The sequence below is a fragment of the Orcinus orca genome, chromosome 15 (genome assembly GCF_937001465.1).
Source record: "Orcinus orca chromosome 15, mOrcOrc1.1, whole genome shotgun sequence".
In the NCBI taxonomy this organism is placed as follows: Eukaryota; Metazoa; Chordata; class Mammalia; order Artiodactyla; family Delphinidae; genus Orcinus; species Orcinus orca.
In genome coordinates this window covers 5,933,223-5,947,384 of record NC_064573.1, presented here as the reverse complement: position 1 = coordinate 5,947,384, position 14,162 = coordinate 5,933,223, and the positions used below count along the sequence as shown (strand labels likewise).

Here is a 14,162-nt window from a genome sequence, read left to right as displayed (position 1 = left end):
AATTATGTCATGATTTATTTTTCAGTGTGGGTTACGAGTTGCTATGGGTTTATACCACATTTCAAGGTCTGTTACGTGCACAACACTGAATCCAGGGAAAATTTCCTTCCAAATTTTAACTTACAATATCCAATACAGAAATATATATGTTTAGAATATCAGAATGCATTAGAATTTGGAAATATATTAGATTTAGAATATTTTTCAGGAGCTCTCTGCATTTTGGAAAAATAAAATTTGGCTTTCTGAATGTATCTTGTATTATTTAAATTAGTGTGTGATCCCTTCAGATTTTTTTTTTCTTGCATTCCAGGTATTGTTTAATCCCAGTGCTCTTAAAACTGATCCCTCTGTAATTTTCCAAATTCTTGTAAGTTTTATATGGAAATAACCATTTAATTTTCAGACAAGTAGCTGACTAGCCAAGTATTCAGTTAGGGGCTAGGAAGAAAAAAATATTAACAGTTTGATGTTTTTTAAATCTATGTTCTCTAATATTTTGAGTATAGCTAATTATTTTAACTTTTCTACCAATCACAGCTTCTCACTGCACAAATATCTTGGCAGAAGTATCTTTCAGTTAAGTGCTGATAGCCAGTATTCTAATTAAATTTTGGTAAAAATATAAAATAATTGAAGTCATTTGGCTATTCCAAATTGCTTGTCACAAGATATGTAATTACTCTAAATGAGGTCAAAGTTTTGCATATCTAAGTGAATATTTTTAATATTCCATCTTTCAGAGAAGTTTTCATTTCGCTTGTCTGTGAATAGTGAATAAGGCCTTTGTTGCTGTTTTATTAAATATTTCTCAAGCCTGACTTTTTAGCGTAAGAGGCTCAAGACCCACACCCCAGTGGTCGTAGGCACGTGCAATTTTAAGATGCATCCTAGATGGTTCCCGCCCAGGTGGTTTGCAGACACTATGAGAAACAAGTTTCAAAACCAACATATCATCTCTGGAGTATTTGTATTTTCATCACTTTCTGAACCAGTTGTCCTCAAAAAATTTAGCTAGTCTATTTTCTTCACAAATAACTTGTTAGAGAACTAACTATAAGGCTAAGTTTGTTGTATCCTACACACCCAGCTTCACCTCTTTGCATTGGCACACTAGACCCCTTGGAAATATATTCCCAAGTGCATCTTCTATGCTTGCAAAGATATGAAAGGTAAAATATTTCCCTAAATATTTTTTCTCATATTCATTTGGTCAAGTTTAGTGCAGCTTCCTGAAGTTTGATGTAAAAATGTCATTAAAAGCATAATTAAAGAAAATATAAACATATGGAAAACAATAAGACACAGAAGTATAAACAAAAATAAGGGGAAATACTGTTTTGTTTTGAGAATGAGGGAAAGCAAAAAGCACAAAAATAAGTGTATGGTCTTTGTGAAGACATGGGGCAGTAGTAACACTAAGGCAAGGACAAATTATTAGGGGGCGAAGATTTTCTGCTCCGGGGTTCCAGTTATGTAATACTCCCGATGATAACAAATAATACCAACTGGGATTTTGGAAGCAGCCCAATGACAGGCACTAATGGCTAACTGTCTTGAAGCCTAGAAAAAAGTCATTTTTGAACTCAGTTGATCGTATTTTATTTTGCTTTCATATTTTTCCATGTTAACTACAATCTTCTGGGTCAGGAAATTGTTTAGTGTAATAAAATGGGATGATTTGGGGACTATAAAGATTGGAAGTTATTTTTAAAGTGGGTTTTCTACTTTAAAGGCACATTTCCATTATTTCTCATTGAATACACAAAAGCAAGAATAGTTTTCTCCTGTTATCAAATGGCATACAAACATCTTAAAATCCTCATTCTTTTTGGATTTTGTAGAAGGAAATCAATAAAAAGATAGATAAAAAGTCAAAGAAGCCTGCCATCAAGATGAAGCATTTCCGTCTTTTAGTGAATATTTAAGTTGTGGCATGAAATGGATCATAAAAGTTTTGGTGTATTATTTATATGGAGACAGCTTTCCTGTCTCATAAACTCTTACTCTGCTTTGAGTGCCTTGGGAAACAAAGAAGCAGAGAGGGGGAGCTAAGAGGTATTGAGTGCTTATCGATCAAGACAAACTTTCTGAAGTCCATTCTCTGGCCACACTGCAGGGTTGCACCTCTCTGATCTGGTTGGTTTGGAGGGTGACTCCTGTGGCCGTGACCTGGCCTCCCAATGTAGACTCATTGGCGAGTTTTATGTTACCTAACGAAGCTGCAGGTATTGATCCTGTACCTAGAAACATACTCCAGCATGTGTGATGAAGGAGCACTGAGGTTTAGCCATCCTGTGCCCGCTCAGTGCGTTAACCATTGGGTTCAGTGCTTTTACAGCGAATACTAAATCATTGCAGAACTGGTTTTTTCATTCCAAGTCAGCGTGTCAGAAGCTAGGACCACTGTCTGTTAGTGAAGTGGGATGGTAATGTTGGCAAATGTCCTATTTTTATCTGTCATCTTATATTCTTTTTTTAAAGAAGATGTTGGGGGTAGGAGTTTATTAATTAATTTATTTTTGGCTGTGTTGGGTCTTCGTTTCTGTGCGAGGGCTTTCTCTAGTTGTGGCAAGCGGGGGCCACTCTTCATCACGGTGCGCAGGCCTCTCACTATCGCGGCCTCTCTTGTTGCGGAGCACAGGCTCCAGACGCGCAGGCTCAGTAGTTGTGGCTCACAGGCCTAGTTGCTCTGCGGCATGTGGGATCCTCCCAGACCAGGGCTCGAACCTGTGTCCCCTGCATTGGCAGGCAGATTCTCAACCACTGCGCCACCAGGGAAGCCCTGTCATCTTATATTCTTAGGTATGTGTTACATCAGCACTGGTAAACCACACTCATCCTTCTTTATGTGTCTTTCCTATCACAGAGCTTGTAAATTTAAAAACACAAAACCAAAAACAAAATAGGTGCTTGATTGGAAAGTCTGAGCATCTTGATAAAACAATAGTATTTTAGACATGAATGATTAGACAAAATCTTCAATACCTTATGTGAAAGTTGCTGAAACTTCAGTTATTTTTTAATAGGATTAATTTAAATATTGATGATGCCTCTTAATGAAACATTAGCAAGTACCCTACTATATGTCTTGTAAAACCAATGAAATATCTAATATTAAAAATTATTTTAGGATAGATAGATAGAGTGGGATGTTATAAGATCCCCTAGAATTATACAAAGACAATTACTGTTACAAGTACATAGTTTGTTGGTTGATATTGCAAGTCACAACTTCTCTCTTTTAAAAAGAAAAAAACAAAGCCTGAAAAAGTAAACAAAACGTTTTAATTTCTACTCATTTGAATCAAAGGCAGGTATGTTTGTCCTTTTAAGTGTATTTTCACATTCAGTCCAGTAAATTCACAGCTTTTATTCAATGATGAAACTAAACTCCAGAGCTGCAGTTAACTGTTAACTCCTGAGCAGTTTATTGTCAAATTACTTTCAGGGACTACTTACTGAATGCTAAGTGGTCAGTCTGACCTTGCCGGGGATAGAGGGAGAGGCCATGTGACATTCATGACACTTATTACTTCCTGTCTGCCACGTGCAGGAGTGGAGTCAGGGTGGGGAAAGGTGTGAGGAGAGAGCTGCTAGACTTTAGTCTTTCCTCTTTATACAATTCATATTTATGAATGAGTGTGTTAGAAAATTCAGAAAGTTGCACAATTTTTAAATAAGAATGCCTTAACATTGATACAAAGTTATACAGACAACTTGGAAAGAAATATCATCTTGCCCTCAAAAACTCAGGCTTCATTAAAGTAAATTCACAGGTACAAAACATATGAAATCCAATTTCACTCATAATTTAAAAACTAATTTTGTGGGAGATAAAGGAGCTGATACATTTTTTTTTAAATAAATTTGTTTTGTTTATGTATTTTTGGCTGCGTTGGGTCTTCGTTGCTGCACTTGGGCTTTCTCTAGTTGCGGTGAGTGGGGGCTACTCTTCGTTGCGGTGTGCGGGCTTCTCATTGCGGTGGCTTGTTATGGAGCACGGGCTCTAGGCACGCAGGCTTGAGTAGTTTTAGCACGCAGGCTCAGTAGTTGTGGCACACGGGCTTAGTTGCTCCACGGCATGTGGGATCTTCCTGAACCAGGGATCGAACCTGTGTCCCCTGCATTGGCAGGCGGATTCTTAACCACTGTGCTACCAGGGAAGCCCCCAGGAGCTGATACATGTTTAAAACATTTTCAAAAGTGTGTAGTAAATTCCCTGTTAAGCAAAAACTGAAAATTCAGTTAATGATATATTCCTGCCTTTCTTTTTTTCTTTTCCACTTTAATTCTTTTTATTCCCAGTTTTGGTTATTTTCTTATCTAAGAGAACAGTAGACATGCTTAAAAGATTTAAAAATAAAAGGAATTAATTTTGTTGCTGAAAAGGATCAATGACTAGGATGTTTGGAAAAAAAGAATAATAACTATATATATAAAATTAGGGTTGGTGATTGATTTTGGGGAGTGTGTAGAAAGTAAAAATAAAGACTGGGGTCTTAAGGAAAAGAATTCCCTACTTTTGTCAATTACACATCTGTTTAGACATTCAATCAACAGTTTTGGCTGCTACTCTATGGCCTACTTTGAGGTATCTGCTGAACATATGGGAATTAACAGGTTGAGACATTATTCAGTGAAGGTGACAAAACAGTTAATGGTTACCTAGTATTAGTGATTAAAGGTTTATACAGAAGATAATTGGAAAACAAAGGATCAATCAGTTTTATGTGATCATTGCTATAAATACCTTAATATATTTAGAAGATATTTCTTCAAGATGTTTTATGGAAATTTGCTTTTTGTCCAAATGAAATACATCTAAACTGCAATATGAGTTGTTGAAAGTTATCTCCCTGTTTTGTATTTTATAAATATCATTATTTGAATCACACTTGAAGGAAGTAAAAAATTGGACCACAGTTTTTAATTTCAAAAGATTTTCTTGTACTCTCTTTTTTTAAATCAATTATTCCGAAAGGGTGTTACAATTAAAGAAGCTTCTCTGAGTTATGAAACATGGGCATTGGAGGTTATTAGCTTTTGGATATTTTGACAAGACAGTGATTAAATTTTTAAAGCCATATTTTCTTGAGAAAATAATGTCCAGTATTGGGAAAATGTGAAAATATAGATAATAATTTAAAATGTCACTTATGAGTGTATGGGCAAACTCATTTATATAGCAAAAGTTAGAGGAAGTCTAAATGTCTAAACAGAAAATTGATTATATACATTTTAGTATATCTATCCAAAGGAATCTAATGCAAATTTCATGAAAGTTAGCTTATGCTAACATAGAGTATTTTGAAAAAAATTCTTATCAAACTATCAGAAAAAATATTTACAAAAAAAAAAATATATATATATATTTTGCATTTTTGTTAAAGTATATTATGTATATGGCATCATCATTAGATGTCTGAGAGACTTACTATACAATATATAGATGAACTACTTTGTTCATGGAACAGGGAAACCTATACAAAAGATTCCATTTACTTGGGTTCAACCTTTGCAGAAAAGGAAAAAAAAAAGTTTCAAGGAGAAATTACAATTTTGCCAAAACACAGTCCATTATTTTGGTCCCGTCCTTCCTAACAAGGGGAATATATTCTCTCCTAACAGACTAAAGATTATCCAGATGTATCCTAGACACCTTACAAAATGATAATTGAGAGGGTTTCTTGGTTTAACTGGATCTAGCAGTCAGTTGGCATCAAAGTATTCTGAGATTGCCATGCCTTTTTATGAAGTGACCAAGTCCTCGGTAAGAGACCCTTTGCTGCGTGACCCTGAACACAAAGGCTTTCTGTGACCCACAGTGGCATCTCCCACAGCCTTCTCTAGGCGTCCCTAACTACAAAAACCCATTTTGTCTATTTGTGCGGCAGCAACCCGGACAAAAAAGCCCTTATGGTTTTGATTCATCTTTATGGGAAATTTCAAAAAAGCCCAAAATTGCTTGCTCTCGCCTGCTCCTTAACCAGTTACAAAGGCTTATACCCCATGCCTCAGGGTCATAGCTGCTGCTGTAAAACCCGGTGGTGCCTCTGCTGAATGAATTCTAGGCTCCTTCTTGATCTCATGGTTCCTGACCCAGTGTAGACTTTACTCCTCGCTGAGAACACAGAGCATGTTCCAGTCCGACAATTAATGGCTTTTGAGATTCAGTTCCTCTCCCCCTCTCACAGTTCTCTTCTTCTCTGCAGAACCCTGAATCCTGCTTCTCTTCTGCCTCTGCTAGAAGGAGAAAACCAAAATTGTTTTAGCTCGCTTATGGAACTTTTCTGTGCCTCTCTCCTATTTATTGGCGAGTGTCTATCACATTAAATAAATCACTGAGAACCCAACCTCGTACTATGTGGGGATGGATCTTACTCCAAAACTAAAACTGAAGGTTTTTAAGCAAGATATACTATCACTCATGTAAGCTTTTCTTTAGACTACTGACCTTTACCTAAGGTAAAAAAAAATCACACAAATACAAAAGATTGTAAGGAAATTATCACATTATTAACAACAGCATGTCCTTTATGATTAATGATAGGTATATTATTAATGATGGTCATATGAATGATGTCATTAATGAACTCTGCCCTGCGTGGAAAACAGATCCGTCTCAAGCCAGCATGATTAGTGATGGACAGTGCATTGCTCTACATTTCTTATTGACTAATCTTGGAGACATCTGTGCCATGGCTAATATTTCTTGCTGTTCTTGGATCAATAAAGCAGCCAAGGTAAAAGAGGCCATATGTTCCACTACGGAAAGAAGCTACTTGGCTCTCTAGGATTGATCCTCATATTCTGTGGGATTTGTCTCTTGGTCTAAGTTGGGCAATTGGGGTTCCCAATTCTGAAGCTTCTTACTTGGATTATTATTTATTCTTGTTTCCACATAGTGGTCATATGTCCACTGTATTCTATATAGAGCCTTAATGCTTCTCTGCAGCTACTTTCTCTTCATTTGATACATGATGATATAACAACAAAAAGGTAAATAAGATCCCATACTGTGACTGGTCTTGGAGATAATTGAACAAACCCTGAGAGGTGAAGATCTGGCTCTGTAGCCTCTGAAAGGTGTCAGTCCTTATAAGTGAGAAACTGACCAATGGGAGGACTGAGAGACATATACAAAGGGACGATGACTAGACCCCACAGGGCAATAGAATTCTGACTCAGGATCTGTGCAGTAACCAGCCTGGGAAGCCAAAGCACATCCTGTGTGTCAATAAGCCTAAGACTGCCTGGACTTGATCAGTGACCACCAGCTTCCCTAGGTTTTGCCCCCACCTTCACCTCAGGACCAACCAGAGAAAGTCAGAGATTCACCCCAAACCAGTCGCATGAAAAGCCCTACTTCTAGTTATAGTGTCCTCATCTCAAATGACCTTTTCTAACTTCGCAGCTTTCCAATTCCCTACCTGTCTTCCAGTCCCTGGCAAATGCAAGTGAGGCCATCGTCTCAGTCATTTTGGGTTGCTATCACAAAGTACCGTAGACTGGGTGGCTTAGAACAACAAACATTTACTTCTCACCGTTCTGGAGGCTGGAAGTCCAACTGAGGTGAGAAGCATGGTCAGGTTGTAGTGAGGGGCCTCATCTGGGTTGCAAACTGCTGACTTCTGGTTCTATCCTGACATGGTGAAAAGAAAGACAGATAGTTCTCTGAACCTCTCGTAGAAGGGCACTGATCCCATTCAGGAAGACTCCACCCTCGTGACCTAATCACCTCCAAAGACTCCACCTTCAAATACCATCACATTGGAATTAGGTTTCAACATATGAGTGCTGAGGGAACAGAAACATTCAGCCTGTAACAGGTGGCCATAGAAAGCTCTGAATAAACAGCCTCTGTTCTCATTTGGGTGCTCTCTGTTTGTTTCAACAAAACTAAATATTCAATATTACATACTAAAATATAGCTGAGAACTGTTGCATTTTGTTTTTCTATATTTTAAAATTGTGTACATAAAATACACCTGCATATTAAATAAATGAAATTGTTTTAAATGAAGAACATACACAATATACATTTTTTTGAAGTTTTGATTTCCATGAGAACAAACCAAGATTAAGTTCATCATGCCCCTGCAGCTGCCATCAGTGAGAAAAGCTTTGCTATGAGTCAGTCCAGTGTTAGTGTTTGAGGGACATTTCAAGCAGAACAAGGAAACTGCATTACACAGGAATCAAGAGACGGGTTGCCAGAAACAGTGTCCAATCAAAAACCAAATTTAGAGAAAATAGAAACGAGATTTAGTTCAGAGGCACAATGATGTGAAATTATGAAAATCAGAAGAGTACCTTAAAAGTGTTCCCATCTACATTCAGTTATCCAAAGATTATCCTTAATAAGTTAGAATATGATCTGATCTGTTTTTCTGACTGGATTATTGAAACATGGTTTTAGTGAGTAAAGCCTACGTTAACAATTCAACCAGATTCCAGTAAACCACCTCACCTAATACAATTTCTATCATTGCCTTATGCTATTTGATTGCAGGGTACCTTTCTTTCAAAGCAAGTAGTATATTTACATTGTTTACATAAAACCCATATTGTGGAGTCACTTAATGTCCATTTTATTCATCTATTCTAATATATACTCAATATAGTCACATATGTTCATTTATATATCTTTATTTATACTTAATATATTTTCTTTCTAAATATATAAAATTGTAGCTATCTTTTTATTTATTCCACGCTAATAGACTTTAAAAGCATCTTTCCCACAAATTGTATGTCTTATAAATGATTTTATTTATCTTTGACCCTGATTAATAAAGCTATGAAAAGTATGTAAAATTACATTAGCATCTAGAAGTCAAATGGGTATAGCAATAGAAATGACTTAATTTTAGGTAAGAACTAGGTGTATTATACGGCAGAATAATTGAAAAAAAAATTCATGTTTATTAAAAACTACTACTCTCTAAATCACAAAAGAAACAAAAAGAATGAGGGAAATAGATTAATAATAGTGTAAAAATTTCTGTCAGATAATAGTTTGCTATGTCTAATTTCATTTAAGAGCACATGACGTAAGATGTTCTGTTTCCAAGCAACAGGTGAGAATTATCTGAGAAGGAAAATTTCCTTTCCCACCCTTACTGTTAAGTGATAATTAATATTTTAAATCCAGATGGATACCTAAAAATATGACCTCCAATATCACTTTTCTCAAATCATGGAGATATAAATCTTTATCATGAAAAAAATAGTGATATTTATTACTAATACTGGTGATGTGCTTTTGAAAAACAGAAGTACTCTCTATGATCTTTATATATAAGCCACATACCTACTTGTCTAGTTAATATATATAAATGAAGTAGAAACTGGCATTAAGTGGAATTTAAGAGCATCTGTATTTAGTAGGGGATAAAAATTAATTTATACTTTACTCTTGCTTCTCAGCTGAGAACCCCCTGTAATAAAAGACCAATTAACAGGAGAAAAACAAACAATAATTTAATATGAAATAACAGATTTGATGATAGGTCTCAACTTCTGGTGTGTAAGTCTGACTACAGTAATAACATACTCTATGGCAGTTTTCCTCAGATAAGATCATCATACAAATGAGAATAGGTAATATGCCATTCCACTTATAAGATCAATAGGGTCATACTTTTATGCTGTCAAGGTGGAAGACATTTCCCTCTACCCTTCTAAGTTCTTCTGGCTGGTCCAAGAATTAAATTGATATGAGACAGATTAGCAGGAGACAATCAAACAAAAGTTTAATAACATGTATACCTGGGGGAGACCCAGGAAAACTGAGTAACAGGCCTAAATGGCCAAAGCTCTCAACTTAAATACCATCTTCAACTAGAGACAAAAGAGGACGTTGAGGGTAGAAGCTTGGGATTTTACAGGGGAGGAAGGGAATTCACGTGGAGCACAAAAGCAAATTTTGGTAACACATGCTTGCTGGGCCAGGCAGAGACAATGGGAGACAGTGGACTCTGATCTCTAGGCATTTCCCCCACCACATCTAGGCCATATTCTTTGCAGACATTTGGTGATAGCTCTATTCCAGGGACGGGTCGTCTATCTAAATTCTTTTGGGCAGCTAAGGAGGAAGGTCAAATAATCTTTCCTGAGTCCTTTGGGCTTTGAGTTTTTTTTTAAAACTCAAAAATTCGAAATCATTCACATACCAGAGAGACACATTTGGAGTGGCGAATTTTGCTCCGCTTCCAAAAACAAGCATTTATTTTCCCAGGCAATGTAACCTTAAGAGTCTGTTTAGTATGAGAGGCTGTTATTTCTTAGGGGATTCTCAAGAATTACCGCCTTCCCTGGAATGTCACTTGACTTAGATATCGGGTCGCTTTTATAGCACCCCAGTGGCTGGCTCTTCATTTATTTGAATGTAAAGCAATGTTCATGTAGCCCCAGGGATCCATAGAGAATAGTGCAATATTTCTCCCGTTTCCATGTGCATACAAATCAACTGGCGATCTTGTTAAAATGCAGATGCTGATTAGGGGACCTGAAATTCCAAATATTTCAACAAACTCCTCAGTGATCTCTGTCTTGCTGGTCGTTGGACCTCCCTTCCAGCAGCAAAATCATCAAACTCCTAAGAAGCAATGCTTTGTTCTCATCACCAGTTAACTGCACCTTGTTATCAGCTCTGCATCCCTGTGTCCTATCCTTTCTTCTGGGGTCCTTCTGGCTGCCTCAGTGCCTCTTGCTGAGATGTTGTTGCCTTTCACCCCACTGTGAGGAATCGTTCCTGCTTCTTTCCTTCTTCTTCTCCAGGTAGAGATCCAAGGACGGAGAGAGATTGTCTAATAAGGATCCTTTTCCTTTCCATTCTTGCTGCCTCTCTACTTCCATCTTCCCACCAGCTGTCTTTGACCCATCCTTGTCCACCTTCTCCCGCTCTTCTTGCTGCTTCTGTTTTCTCTCTTTTCTTCTCATTTCTTCCCTTTTGTTCTCCTTTTTTGTACCCCCTCCAGTCATAGGTTTTGAGAAATGGAATGTTGCCTGCCCGTATCAGTAAACAAAGGATGTCACAGTCATCAGCCATTGCAGCCACCTCCGATGGTGAGCTGGTGAGCCCTGAGGGCACTCAGGAAGGAAACGAAGAATACCTGCCATCTAGCAGCCGTCAGACTGCAGCCACTCCCTACACTGAGCCCTGGGGAAACTCAGGATGTGAAAACACCGCATACTGGCCCCCGAGAGCTGAGGTGCATATCAAAGGAATGATTTCATTGAGCCCAGACTCTAGCATCTTTCCATACATAGAAAAGCACTAAATTCCTTAACCTGAGATTTCTAGTTTTCTTTAATTAACAGTAATCTTTTGTTCCTACTACCTGCCCTTGGTTGCAAAATTTCTATATATCCTGGCGTCCCGCTCGCCTCCACGGAGGAGTTCTCTCAGGGTTACTTGAGATGCTGCCTCCTGGGCTTGAAGTCCTAAAAATTTCCACCGAATAAAACATAACTCTCAACTTTTAGGTTGTGAATTTTTTTTTTTTTTTTTTTTTACGGTACGCGGGCCTCTCACTGTTGTGGTCTCTCCCGTTGCGGAGCACAGGCTCCGGACGCGCAGGCTCAGCGGCCACGGCTCGCGGGCCCAGCCGCTCCGCGGCATGTGGGATCTTCCCGGACCGGGGCACGAACCCACGTCCCCTGCATCGGCAGGCGGACTCTCAACAACTGCGCCACCAGGGAAGCCCATGTCAATATTTTTTTTAATCAACAGTTTCATCCTTTTCTTTCTTGTTTTCCCTTATTTTCTCCTTCTTCCTCTTTCCTCCTCCTCTCATCCTCCCTCCCACGTCTAGACAGCTGCCTCTCCCAGGAACTGAGTTGACTCAACACTTGCCTCCATGGTAGTCTGTATATGTAAGTGCAAACTGTTGAAACTCACACACACTCGCACACACCAGCTCAACTCTCACTGTAACCCTACTTGAGAAGATGGTATAACATCCCCAAAAGATCATTTATAATTTTATCCATCTAGCTGAGATAACTACTGATAGAGTAATCTTTATTCTGAATTGCCAACTTTCAATTTCTTTGAATATTTTTGTGTGCAAATTGAAAACCTATTTTTAATTTTTTTTTATTGGAGTATAGTTGCTTTACAATGTTATGTTAGTTTCTGCTGTACAGCAAAGTGAATCAGCCACATGTATACATACATCCCCTCTTTTTTGGATTTCTTTCCCATTTAGGTCACCACAGAGCATTGAGTAGAGTTCCCCGTGCTACACAGCAGGTTCTCATTAAAGTGATCTATTTTATATAGTAGTGTATATGTGTCAATCCCAGTCTCCCAATCTATCCCCCCCTTCCCCCCCCCCCGGTGTCCATACATTTGTTCTCTACGTCTGTGTCTCCATTTCTGCTTTGCAAATAGGTTCATCTGTACCAGTTTTCTAGGTTCCACATGTGTACGTTAATATACGATATTTGTTTTTCTCCTTCTGACTTACTTCATTCTGTATGAGAGTCTCTAGGTCCATTCAAGTCTCTACCAATGACCCAATTTTGTTCCTTTTTATGGCTGAGTATATTCCATTGTATATATGTACCACATCTTCTCTATCCATTCCTCTGTCGATGGGCATTTAGGTTGCTTCCATGTCCTAGCTATCCTCTTGCACTGTTGGTGGGAATGTAAATTGATACATTCACATTCCCACCAACAGTATGGAGGTTTCCTTAAAAAACTAAAAGTAGAACTACCATATGACCCAGCAATCCCACTCCTGGGCATATACCCTGAGAAAACCATAGTTCGAAAAGAAACGTGCACCCCAATGTTCATTGCAGCACTATTTACAATTTCTTTGTATTAATCTGAGATTTGCTTTCTGTTGTGTCCTTCATGCCTAGGATATAGGGGACTGTTTTAACCTTGCCCATTCCATTAAAAAAATATGTTTTCAGGGTAAACACAATTGCTGGTGGTTTTAAAAAAAAATAGATTATGTCCTTAGCAATGAGAGTTTATGAAAAGTATCTGCCAGGTGTACTTAAGTCCTGGGCCTATTATATTTCTTCTTTAATTTTCCTTGCTTGCTTGCCTCTGAGTGCTGCCTGATATGTTCTCACTATTCACCTTTCCATACCTTTTCTGAGGTTCCCTTTCCATTTACTATTTTTTTCATTTACACCATTCTCTCCTGGCCACGTCTCTTCCACCTGTAGCTTTCATCTCAAGTAAGCCCTAGAACATGCTCACGGGAAAGCAAGCTTAAACTCTGACGCACAATACGTTTTTGCAATAACAGTGGGAACTGCAGGCTTCTGGCGGCAACAGATGCAATGAAAGCAACAGTGTGGCTGATCGTGTTTAGTTTGCATTTTATTAATGTTCACGCACAGTGCTGTTCTATTTTTTTTCCTCATCATTTCTTCACTAATGATAGCTTTGCTGTAAGCCCTGTAACTTAAGTAACATAAAAGGTTAGCGTTGACCAGTTCTTAAACCAATTCTCAAGCATGAATATTGAACTCAGTTTTACGTCTAAAATTTATTATTTCATGTATTTTAAATTTGATTTACATTAAATTGTTTTAAAAACAGGAAATTAATTAGAATAAATCATCCTGACTTGACATCATGATAGAAATGCAAAAATTCTGATCAGTCTCTCAACTGGTAATAGGCATTTGCATTAAGTTTTATTGAATAAGGTCATCTAATAAATATTGGTCCAAATCACCTATAATTAGTGGAAGAGTAACATTTATTGGATGATAAAGCAAGTCACATAAATTTTTGAACAGATCGTCCGTGTAACAGTAAATACTTGAGCTTCTAATGTCTAACCAAGGAAAGGAGAAAACGTTCTATGCTTTATAGGGTAGGGAAGGAAATATTTTTCTCTACCCTTCTAGGTTCTTTTGGCTGGTCTAATGAATTAAATTGACATAAGACAGATTAACAGGAGAAAAACAAATTTAAATATGTACAGGATCCCCAAAGATATGAGACCCAAGCATAGGTTGGGCAGCTGAGGCTTATACAGCATCCTTAACTAAGGAATGTTTTAGGGGCCTGGGGCTCCAAAGGGGAGGAGGGTGATTCACAAAACAGGCCAATAAGAAGAGTAGAGGTCTGCTCATTAGATGTTTGCCCTGCCATACAGATAGGTAATTCAGAAGAGAGT

At 37.9% G+C, this 14,162-nt stretch overlaps 1 long non-coding RNA gene across 1 annotated transcript; it reads left to right on the top strand.

Annotated features, from left to right (window-relative positions):
* Positions 1-7,421: 7,421 nt before the first annotated feature.
* LOC125961240 (uncharacterized) lies at positions 7,422-11,100 on the top strand. The gene is made up of 3 exons (XR_007471668.1): positions 7,422-7,575; positions 9,047-9,083; positions 10,986-11,100. It is a non-coding gene; the product is annotated as an uncharacterized LOC125961240 (long non-coding RNA).
* The last annotated feature ends 3,062 nt before the right edge of the window (positions 11,101-14,162 follow it).